Genomic DNA, 12,068 nt, shown 5'->3' on the forward strand with positions numbered 1-12,068 from the left:
ATTTATTATTGCTATCTCAGGATACAGTTACCATAGTCTTATTTGAGATTATGTAGTCCTAGCTTATATAGATGAATTTGACAGTCATGATTAAATATATAGAAAAGGTACAGAGGGTTCAAGTTTAAATAAATGACAAAGTAATAATATTAGGGTAGTCCTGAATTAGGAAACTATTATTGGAAACTGTTGGAGGCAGCAATTTTCACACCATGTATCATTATTTATTGAGCAAGAGGTATAAGCTAATCTCAACTATTATATGTGTGTGTGTATAAACATACACGTATATATACACACACTCTTCACAACAGTTCTGCAGTTTTTATTGCTAACCCCAATTTGCAAAATAAAACAGCATAATTTGCCTGAGGATATATTGAATTACCAACAAGCATCAGAGTATAATTGGAATACTAATCTGACTGATTCCAAAACACATTATTTTTTCACTATAACTTGCTTAACATACTAATATCTTTTTTTTTAAATGATAACATGGAAAAATTGGGGGAAAGATGAAAAATTCTAAATCCTATGGTTTATGCTTTCCATTTAAAATGTAATTCTGCTTTGTTTACCCAATGTATATAATGAAATATAGAAAATAGTGAATTTTTTAAATTAAAATAACAGATTATAGAGTGATGTTCTCTAAGAAAATATGTAACTTTTCTACCTCCTGACACTCTTTCTGACTCCTGAAAATTGGCACTTATATATTACAGATTTCAAAAGATGCATATATATATATATATATATATATATATATATATATATATAATTTTGGAGAAAGACATAAGAGAACAGCATACCAAACATGATATTCATTTTACTGCTAATATATAAATACCTCATTTTTAAGTTACATATAATGCCATGTATAAAGAATACAGGCTTTACAGTCAGAAAACCTGAGTTTTAATCCTGGTTTCATCACTAATTAAAGTGTGATCTTGGGCAGGTGCTTAATATCACTGAGCCCAGGTTTGCATTTTATAAAATTTGTGGAAAACTACTTCAAAAACATTTTCCTTTAAAACTCTCTAAGTGAAAACTTCTTGCCAGATAGAATTCTAGATATCTCTCAAATGAATGAATGAATGAATGAATGAATAAAATGGTTGTAGGCACTGTGGATACAATGTTCAGCACAGAGTGTTTATAATCTGGTTGGAAAAAATGGTAATAATTAAGCAAGTGTCCTAGATAAATCTCTTCTACATACTAGACATATAAACAGTAGAGATTTTGCTGTAATATAGAACAGAAACATGTAAACTAATCTTAGACATTAATTTCCTGAATGATAATACAGGCTGATATAAATGATATAGTCAGGTTAAATCAAAACAAAAATGGAAGAGGAAAAGTGCTTTTCAGATACTCCAGAAAGATTGTATTCCTAAAAGACCAGAAGTCAGAGTATGAGAAACTGAAAGAATTTCAGAATGGCTTCAATAGAACATAAGAGAAAATTACTAAAATTCTAGGAGTGACAAGTAGAATTGAGAGACAGATTTGGAAATGATCACTACATAACAAAGTTTTGAAAGCCAAAAAGAATGCAGAGGAAGTATATGTAGAATGAGACTAAATAAAAATTTAGGAAAAGTGCTAAATTGTTCTGATAATATGGCAAATGATAAAATCTAGATAAATAACAATCCAATGTTTTAATACATAACTGTATGTGTAAGAAAATAATATACATTTTCAGAGTGTTTAAACATGAAAAAAAAAAGTTGCTAAACTACAACTAATCTTTGTGTGTGTGTGTGTAACCAATAAGGAAATCAATGCTGCTGAAATCTCTGAACAATTCATGTTTACTCCTGACAGAAAAATAAAGGACTACATTTCTGACATAACCATAAAGGCAGTTAGAATCATTGCCAAGTGGCTGGTCAGGCAGCAAATTACTTCTGGTACTGCAGTGCTCTACATTCAATGAAAAATCAAGAGATTCTGAGGGTTGGACAGAAATAATGAAAACATTGGTTAACAGTTAACCAGAATGCAGAAAATGAATAATAAGCAATAGGGGCATGCTTATTAGCATTGAATACATTTTAGAATCATCTGTTTGAAATCTACCTACATATGAGCCTACATTATAATTCAAGGTGGTATAGGACATGATAGATTGCCAAGTATAGGGGGTTCAACTGTATGTATCTAAAAGGTATATTCAATCCTGAACCCTGGTATCTGTGAATGTGAAATTATTTTGAAATAGAGTCTTCACAGATGAAAGTAAGGGTGGGGAGATGAGAATACCCTATCTTAAGAGTGGGAACTAAATCCAATGGCTGATGTCCTTATAAGGAAAGGAGATGGAGATTTGGCAGAGACCCATGAAGAAGTTCATATGAAGATGAAGAAAAGACACCAGAGTTATGCTGCCATATACACGTCTTGTCAGAAGCCACCAACAAAAGGAAAGATTCTGCCTTAGCAATTTCAGAGGGAACACTGCTGAAACTTGATCTTGGACTTCCAGCCTCCAAAATTGTAAAGGAATAAATGTCTGTAATTTTAAGCCATTGCATTGTGGTAATTTGTACCAGAAATTCTAAAAAAAATCTAGCTTGTAGGATATATTGAAATCAGAGTTTAAATTCTCTAGCCTCTAGACTACATTCTCTAGGATCACATAAGGAACTTTCCTAAAAATACAGATTACTGGAATCTATTATCTAAGACTTGCTAAATGGGAATATTTGAGGGAGAAATGCAGGTGTCTGAAAATCTTTATCAACTGCAAGCGCCTCAGATGATTGATATCCTCAAGCAAGGAGTTGGGGAAATGCTGAATTATGTCAAGGAACTAAAATCTATTTTATTTTAATAAATTTATTTTATTTTAATAAAATAGATTTTAGTAAGTGCAAAAAATAAAAAAAAATTCTTACACAACACCAAAAATTATAACTACAGTTAAAAGTTAAATGTGAAAGACAACCCACTGGAGAATAATTTGTTGCATATAAGAACACTAAGGACTATTGCATATTCAATACACAAATTTTCATAAATTTTAACAAATTTAAAGAAAGTTATAAACAATTTTTAAAGAAAAAAATACCCAGATAAAAATAAGCAAAGGCATGAAATACAATTCCAAGAAGAAATGCAAAATAACTAAAACATTCAATAGACATTTAATCTCACTAATAATAAAAAATTCAAATTAGCAATGCATACAATCCATTTTACCTGTCACATTGGCAGTGATTTTAAATATTTATAGTACCAGTAATTTCTGCCTGTGGCTTTCAATATACACCACCTTGGTTTGCTTAACCTCCCACTTCCCTACAGACAGAGCCATATTAGTCAAGTATATAAAAGGGAAGGAATTTTAACCAAAGTCAAAAGTAAAAGCATAGCACATAATTATAAAAATAACAAACAAATTAATGGAAGTTTACATAACATTTCTAAACAAAAGCACTATGAATATTTAAATAAAAATGAATGAGGCAAGAATAACAGAACAAATACATCTGGTATAAAAGCATAAATCTGCAGGAAACAGGGAAGAAATAGAACTTCTCAATTAATGTGCTTTCTATCATTTTAATAAAAATAATTATTGCCAGTTTGGACAGTAAAGAATAACAGATTTGAGAGGAAAAAAAAACGTGTAATATAACTCAAAGAAAGAGAAAATAGAGCACCTACTAAAAATGAGTTTATCTTCATATTGAGAAATGTTATAAAATAAGTAATAAAACATCAAACATTTTTGATCTCAGAATATTAACAGCGATTTTGGAATGGAAGATTGGAAAGACAAAGTAAAATTGAAAAAGGTAAATGTCCCAATTCCAAAATGAATGAAAATTTCATAAAATAGAGGTTTTAAATATCTTTATAAAAAGATGCTAAAGGGTCTCCCTGGTGGTGCAAGGGGTTAAGTCTCAGGACTATGAAGCTTTCAGCAATCACTGTAGCACATTCCATCCCCCGGCTAGAGAGGTGACTCAGATGGCCCAGCAGACCTCTCCTGTCTCAACGTCTGCTCCCCTCAGTAGTGTATCTCAGTAGATCTACCTGATCTGTTCCCCACTCTGTCTCTGGTAAATCCTCTCAAGCCCCTCTGCACCTCTGGCCTGTACCTCAGTTTTTGTATGCATAAATAAAAATCTTTAAAAAAAGATGCAAAGCTATTTTCTCACATTTATAAAAAGATGTTTTCTTATAAATATAAGAACAATTCATCATAAAATAACTTCATTGTTTTGTAGATATTTTTTGCATACGTATATCAAAAAATACCATAAACACTATCCTTGTGTTTTCAGCAATGTTCTTGAGAAGTCTTATAATAAATGAATGTATAATACATGCAAGATGGCAGAAAATTTAATTCAATAAATACAGTATTGTATAAATTGTATAAATATAATACTGTATTTATTGAATAAGTTTCCCCAGAAGGATATTTGCAACTGCCTGCTGAAAGGTACATGCCTTTGTTACCAGATATGGTTACAGCTTTAAAAGTTTTGCTTACCAAATTCTTAAATTATACAAAGCGCCAGACATTACAAGTATTATGGATTTAAAGGTGCAAATTTTCTGGGGTGTTATAGGAGGATGGAAGTGTAAGAGTGACAGTAAGAAGTGCAAAAGAACTTGCTAGTAGACAAATTCTAGAATATGAGGATAAAAAGAATCAGAAAATCACCAAAATAAAACTTCAAAAACTTTGAAATGTAAACATTGGGTGCACCCACAGGATGTGACTTACTGTATACGAAAAACTTAGATATTTTAATTGACTGAGAATACATGCCAGTTACATGTTAAGATTGCCATTTAAGATTGCTAACAGAATCCTATAATCTGAATTATTAAAGGTAATAAATCCACTGTAATCTGTTGCAAAAATGACACACATGGGATACTATGTTCTCTTTAATTCTAGGTCATGAATTTTTTTTTTAATTGTGGTAAAATCATCAAATTTACCACTTTGAAGTATATAGTTCAGTATTGTTAACTATATTCATTTTGTTGTGCAACAGCTCCTCTAGAATTTTCATGTTTCAAAGCTGAAACTTTATATCCCTTGAATATCAATGTCCCATTTGAGACCATTAATTTTACAAAGGTCATTAAAAATCCAAGTTTATGCATAATAGAGCAATTGGTAGGAAAGATTCTGCACATATATCATGTAAGGAATAACTGAAGGAAGTGGTGTGTTCAACTTGTGAAAGAAAGAGAAGGGTTAGGTGGGAGTAATGATGGTCTTGCTTATCTAAAATGTCATCCTGTGGACTAGTATAGATTCAGACTTTGTTGCTTCATAGGAAGAACAAGTATAAGTGGGTAGACCATTTTAGGAAAGCAGGAGGAAGAAAAAATAGTCTGAAAACTGATTAGTGCTCAACAGCAAAAACTACCTTGGAGAATGACAATTTTTTGTTTCCAAAATTATTCAAATAAGGCATGAGTAGGCCTCTCTGTGGGCAGTTTTAGACATTTTATATAGATAAGATGAATCAAATGAGATACCATCTACCGTCACCTACCAAACTCTGTGATTCTCAGGAATAGACAACTAGGGGAGAACAAGTCTGAGTTCCAACGCTGGTCACATCTCCAAGCTCATTCTGCATCTTTGGACACACAACTTTCAATGCTCCAATTTCCTGGTTTATAATGTAGGCAGCTAAAATGGGTGTTTTTTGGTATTATTTCAAACTGTCTATGCAATTAATAAATGTGCATGTGTATGTATGTGTGTTTGTGAATGGTTAGACTACTTTGACAGGAGATAGGAAGATAGAAAAGGATGGTTGAAGAAGCAGAGAGAGAGAGATGAGTAAGTATACAAATACATATAAGAACAGGTTGGCTTATTTGTTTGTTTTATTTATCATGGTGCTGGGCCACAGAGAGCAAGGAGACCCTAAGAACTCCCAATTCTATACAGAAAACCCACTACTTGAAACCATTACTTATGATAGAAGCATACTCTTGAAGTCAACCTCATGCAGAAACCAGTGGACCAACCTAATGGAGAAACTAGAAAATTCAAGATACCATGCACTTCATTAATGGAAAAGTGTAGGTATATAATAAAAGAGAACTGCAGAAGGTAGACTGATCATATTATCATGTATCTAGAGAAGTAGTGGTGGCAGATCCAAGAGATGGGTTATCAGGAAAGCAATATGCTCACATTTGAGAGAGCAAAAGTAAAAAGCAGTAAGGTTGTACCTAACAAAAGAAAGCAAAGCTTTTTTTTTTTAGCAAGTTTACTTTTTTTTTATTTTATTTTTTATATTCCCCATACAATTACAACCCCCTTATTTTGACCCCAAGCCCTCCTTTCCCCGCCCGCCACCCGCCATAGAATGTCTCTGGTTCATAGTTGTTTGTCAATTTTGATATTTTCTTTCTTATAGTTATTCTTTTTCCTGGTCCCTTATTTAAGTTTTCTAGATTCCAGCTATGTGTGAGACCATCCGGTATTTTTCTTTTTCTTTCTGGCTTATTTCGCTGAGCATGATCCCTTCCAGCTCCATCCATGTTGCTGCAAATTGCATGTGTTTATCTTTTTTGAATGCTGAGTAATATTCCATGGTGTATATGTACAACATCTTCTTGATCCAGTCATTTATTTTTAGGCATTTGGATTGTTTCCAAAGAGAAAGCAAAGCTTTTGTGTGGGTGTGATTGATTTGTAAGGAAGTAAGAGGGTAGCCACCAAGCAAAGTGATTCTAGCAATTTAACACTATGAGATATAGCATCTACGATGGCAATGATGTGGACTGTAAGATGAAAGAATTTTAGATGTGAGGGCACTCTGACAAAGGGGACAGCAAGAATGGAGAAAAGAGAGGAAGTTTGGGGAATTCTGAAAAGGACTGAGACCTTAGGTCAGGTCTTCCTGAGGATGTCACAGAAGAGCCTCTCAAGAGAGCTGCATTTGTCATGTGTCAGAGAGCTGTGATATTCAGAGAAGCAGAGAGAAGATTACCACTAGACCTACTTAAAAAGCTGTTACCAATTTCCTCCATCTGTCCCCTCTGCCTGAATTGTTAAGGTTAGAAAAGAACTGAGAATTAGAGAGTAAAATACAACACATTCTTCTCTCATCCAAGTTCCTTGAACGTCAGATCCAGCAGGCAATGACGAAGAAGAAAGCTTTGACTAAGACATAATACTAGAGTTTCAAAATGAGTTGGATCAATTTATAGAACCTTGACGTAACCAGAATCATTTTGTCTGCCAAGATGTTATTAAGGAGTGGCAAGGCAATTGAAAGCAGAGCTAGGCAGTCATCATATGTCATGTCAATACTCTGCTAGGTTAATAACCTTTATTAAACTTGTTATACACATATGCAGTTTTTTCTTAAGAAAAAATATTATATTTCATCAGGAGCTTTGGTTTTCTATTAATCTAAAGAGTTAAAAATATCTTCAATTTAACTGGGAGATTCTTTTTGGTAGTTTATTCACTTTCTCTTCTATCTGTGTTTGATACTTGTCAATTCACTCTTTGACACTTTTTGTTTTTTGACTATATGGGGTGAAATTACAAGTTTAGTTACAAGTGCATGAGAGAGAATTCTATCTTCATAGATTTCAAAGATTAACATTAATTAAGTGGAGCAATATTAACACTTTAAATGTTAGTGGATTTTTATTTATACCCCATTGAATTTTATTTTAATCTGTTAACAACTATAGGTATCTTTTGAAGTAAAGCCCTTTGAACAAATGATAAATTACAAAATTACATGAAATGTATTTTTTAACATAATCTATGCTGTGATACTTGAAAGTACAACCCCAAAGACTACTGGAGTTTAAGTAAATAACTAATCTGTTTTCATCCAAGGAACAAAATCCAAGTTATTTAAAATATTTGTATATTCAATGCTGTAATTTAGAGATGGGGAGAACATTTATCTGAATAATTGCTTCCATCTTAAATTAGTTTCACATAGATAACCACTTGATGTCAGTAAGTGTCTGTTAAGATAAAACCATGTATAAATGGTGGTTCCCTTTAGTAATTGGTTCCTAAACTGGTCTCTGAACAAGTATGTGAAGATCAATATAAATTGGAAATTTGTAAGAAATTGCACATTCTTGGGTAAGAATGTTGGATTAGAGACCCTGAGACTATGGACCAGTATTCTTTTAAACAAATCCTTCAGTAGATTCTGATATATGTTCAAGTTTGAGAACTGCCATCTTAAATTAATAGTCCTCAGACTGAGTATATTTTTATACTACTTGAAGAGCACTAAAAATACTGATTCTTGACCTGATGGGGGGGTATCCAAATATTACCTCAATTAAAACTAATTAAAAATAATTGCTGATTCTTGGACCCCACTCCCAGAGATTCATATGTAATTGATCTGGAGTAAAATATGTACAAATAAATTTAAAGTCTCACATGTGATTCTTCTGCTAACAACTAATGTTGAGAAAAAATACTAATTCTTATTTTTGAAATTAGATTGACAATTCTAAATGAGATTTAAAAGTGTAGACTTTTAACACAGTCTTCACAATTTTAATACACTCTTATTTGTGGCTCAATTTACAAATTCTTTCAACAAGTGAAAACTACTATAAAAGTTAAATTTGTTTAAAGATTAAGAATCCACAAGGGCTTTCCCAATTATGTAAGTGTTTGCCCAAATGTAATCTCAACCTAAAATGTGCAATTAACTTGTTGTAAATTCAAATGCAAGTAAAATGAATTAGTTTTGTAAATAGGTATTAGCAAGTTCCACTGAAAATTTGACCCGCAGTTACAGTAACTTCAGCTCCAAATTACCATAGCAGATATTTATAATCATGCTTTTCATATTTCTGAATATAAAATTTAATACAGTTTTCAATGTAAAACACTACAGAAGTTGTTAATGCTGCTGAAGTGTAACTAAATTGATAGCAGATTCTTCCAGTGGATTAAACCTATGGAAACTTGGTCAGTTACAATGGGAAAAGTGAAATATGACCAATTCAAATTTGTTACAGTTCAAAATCAAAGTATCTGGCATCTACATTTTACAATGTGTTCCTAACTAGAGGTGTTCTAGAGACATATTGTCCCAGCTTGCAAGAGCTCATTTACAAATATTCAGGGATTTTACAAATAAGTTATTAAGTACAGTCATTACTAAAAAAAAAAATACAATTTGGTATGTAATATTGAAGACAAAGGTAACTAAACATCAAGGTTCTTAATGTCCTAATTATTTTGTTCTTGAAGTTATATACACCTATTGTATCTTTATCATGGAAATTTTGTATGTGTATTTTTTGTCCACTCTGCTTTCCCAGTGAACTTGGTAACTTAATATGCACCACGGTGGAAATTTTTACACAACAAAAAGAAGCAAATGCTAGACCAGATATCCTCCTCATCAGGAGATGTTAAAAGATTTAACACAGAGAGATCGATAAAACTCACTACAGGTATTCGTGGATATATAAAATGGCATTATCTGACCAAATTGTACAATCTGCCCATGGCCCACAAAGTCATCCTGAAATGGTGAGTTTTAGTTTCATGCAAATGTGATTCATTGACAGGTCCTGCTACTAATTAAGCTTGTGATCTAAGCAAGTTGTTAGCTATATCTAAGTTGCATTCCCCTTCTCTGTAAAATGTGTAAGGTAATATTTTGTCATATATTTGTTGTAAAAATTCATTAAGTGGGGGGCCTCGCCTGGTGCCACAGCGGTTGAACTCTGGGCTGCAAAGTTGTGCGCAGCCTCTGCAGCGCCAGTTTGATCCCCCGCCGCCAGGGAGGGTCCCACATGGCGCGACAGACCTCTCCTGCTGCCCACTGCTCCCATCAGCAGTGTATTTCTTGGTCTGCCTGTTCTGTTCCCCACTCTGATTCTGGTAAATTCTCTCACCCTCCAGCGCTTCTGACTGTACCCAGTGCTTGTATAAATAAATAAATAAATATTAAAAAAAAAATTCATTAAGGGAATATGCACGTGAATCCTCTCCAGTCTTTCTTTTCCTCATGAAATGTATGTAAGTTTGCTGGTATGATTATTTTTATTATTATTGAAATTTATTTTTTTTTGTTCCTCGCTATAATTCAAATAAATTATAACTAAAATAAATGAAAGGTCTTATTGTAAAGCTATTAAGTCAGAGCAAAGACCTAGTTGAAGTACTCTTAATAAGTTTTTTTTTTGATTTATTATTTATGCATACAAGAGCTGGGGTACAGGCCAGAGGTGTGGGGAGGTGAGAGGATTCAAAAGAGACAGAGTGGGGAATAGAACAGGAAGACTGACCAGCGAGGGGAGCAGCGGTTGTGTCAGGAGAGGTCTGCTGTGCCATGTGGGTTGCTCTCTGGCTGGCTGGGAATCAAACTCGTGCTGCAGTGGCTGCGGATAGCTGCATAGGTTGCTTCTTAACCCTTGCCCCACCAGGGAGGCCCTTATTTACCTTCTTATCCTAGATTGTTTTAAAAGCATTTCTTATCTGAATTGAGACTGATTTCACAGTTTTTCTATTCTTAATGTTTACAGGTTGCTCATTATATTTCTTGCATATTATGGATGAAGATGCTAAAAACAGAGAAGAAATCAAGTTTTCCTAAAATACAGAACCATCTAGAAGGAAATCCAACTCCTTTGGACTATATGATTGATCTAAATATTGGGAGAGATGATATACTGTTCAATCTCATTGTTGGAACATGATTTGAAATTCTATATATGAAATATATAATTAATTATTATTGTATGATTCTCTATTCTTTTTATTCTTTAACACTACCATTATCTTCTAATAGTACTATCAACTTTATACTTTATTCATATGTTAAAAACTCAGCTCAAATGTCTACATCTGCAGGGACTTAATAGTCCAGTGCAAGAAAAAACTTTTAAATAAAAGGTTTAGGTAAACAGAAAATGCATTCCTTAAATAGAACCACTTCAATTGAGAGGTTTAAAAACAAACAAACTTATTTTCTAACTGCTATAAGTATGGTAACATGGGGCCAAATTGTTAAAAATATATATTCAACTGTATACTAATAAATGTGCTAGACACATATGCGTACATATGTATGTGTGTATTTATATGTGTGTATATATATATATATATATATATATACCCTAATTTCTTTTTTCTTTTTAAAGATTTATTGATTTATTTATACAAGCATTGGGTACAATCATAAGCGCGGGAGGGTGAGAGAATTCACCAGAGCCAGAGTGGGGAACAGAACAGGCAGACTGATGAAATACACTGCTGAGGGGAGCAACAGGGGTGGCAGGAAAGGTCTGTTGCAACATGTGGGACCCAGGGATCGAACCAGTACTGCAGAGGCTGTGGGCAGCTTCCCAGCCCAGTGCTCAAACACTGCACCAGCAGGGGGAGGCCCTTTTCCCCTAATTTCTAATATCATTTGTCAAAGTAAATTTGAAAATCCATAAGCATGCCTGAAATAATGCACAGTCTTAACCTGGTTCACTCCCTTGCTATGTTTCACTGTTCATAATTGATCTTGCTTCAACAATATAACAGATGCCTGCCAACAAGAAACATGTCCTCATTTACTCTGAATGTCACTCAATAAGCTATTCTGTTTGAAAAATTTAATCATTGTAGATATAAGATTAATAATAAACATTTCAGAATGTTCTGTTAGTCTAGTAATAACCACTTCCTAATAAAATTTGCAATGTTTGGATCCATTTATTTTAGCAGTGGATATGGTTACTGCCTCAAGCATGGGATACATTCTGAAGTGAAGTGTATACACTCAGGCCCAAAAGGCAGTAATAAAAAGTAACAGACCTCCTGACTTGTGAACATAAGATTTAGAAAGAAATAAATAGTCTTTTATTTTTTTAAAGATTTATTTATATATTTCTACAAGAACCGGGTACAGTCCAGATGCGCAGTAGGGTGAGAGGATTCACCAGGGATAGAGTGGGGAACAGAACAGGCGGACTGACGAAATACACTGGTGAGGGGAGCAGCGGGCGCGACAGGAAAGGTCTGCCATGCCATGTGGGACCCTCGCTGTCCAGCCGGGATTGAA

General features: G+C 33.5%; 1 protein-coding gene across 1 annotated transcript in view; it reads right to left on the reverse strand.

The window, feature by feature from the left end:
* The window catches only part of LRP1B (LDL receptor related protein 1B), a 1,722,250-nt gene that overhangs the window by 616,082 nt on the left and 1,094,100 nt on the right, over nt 1-12,068 (reverse strand). The gene's annotated exons all lie outside the window — the stretch shown is intronic.

Source organism: Talpa occidentalis, unplaced genomic scaffold (assembly GCF_014898055.3).
Source record: "Talpa occidentalis isolate TD23 unplaced genomic scaffold, MPIMG_talOcc4v2.1 talOcc4.3, whole genome shotgun sequence".
NCBI classification, from domain to species: Eukaryota; Metazoa; Chordata; class Mammalia; order Eulipotyphla; family Talpidae; genus Talpa; species Talpa occidentalis.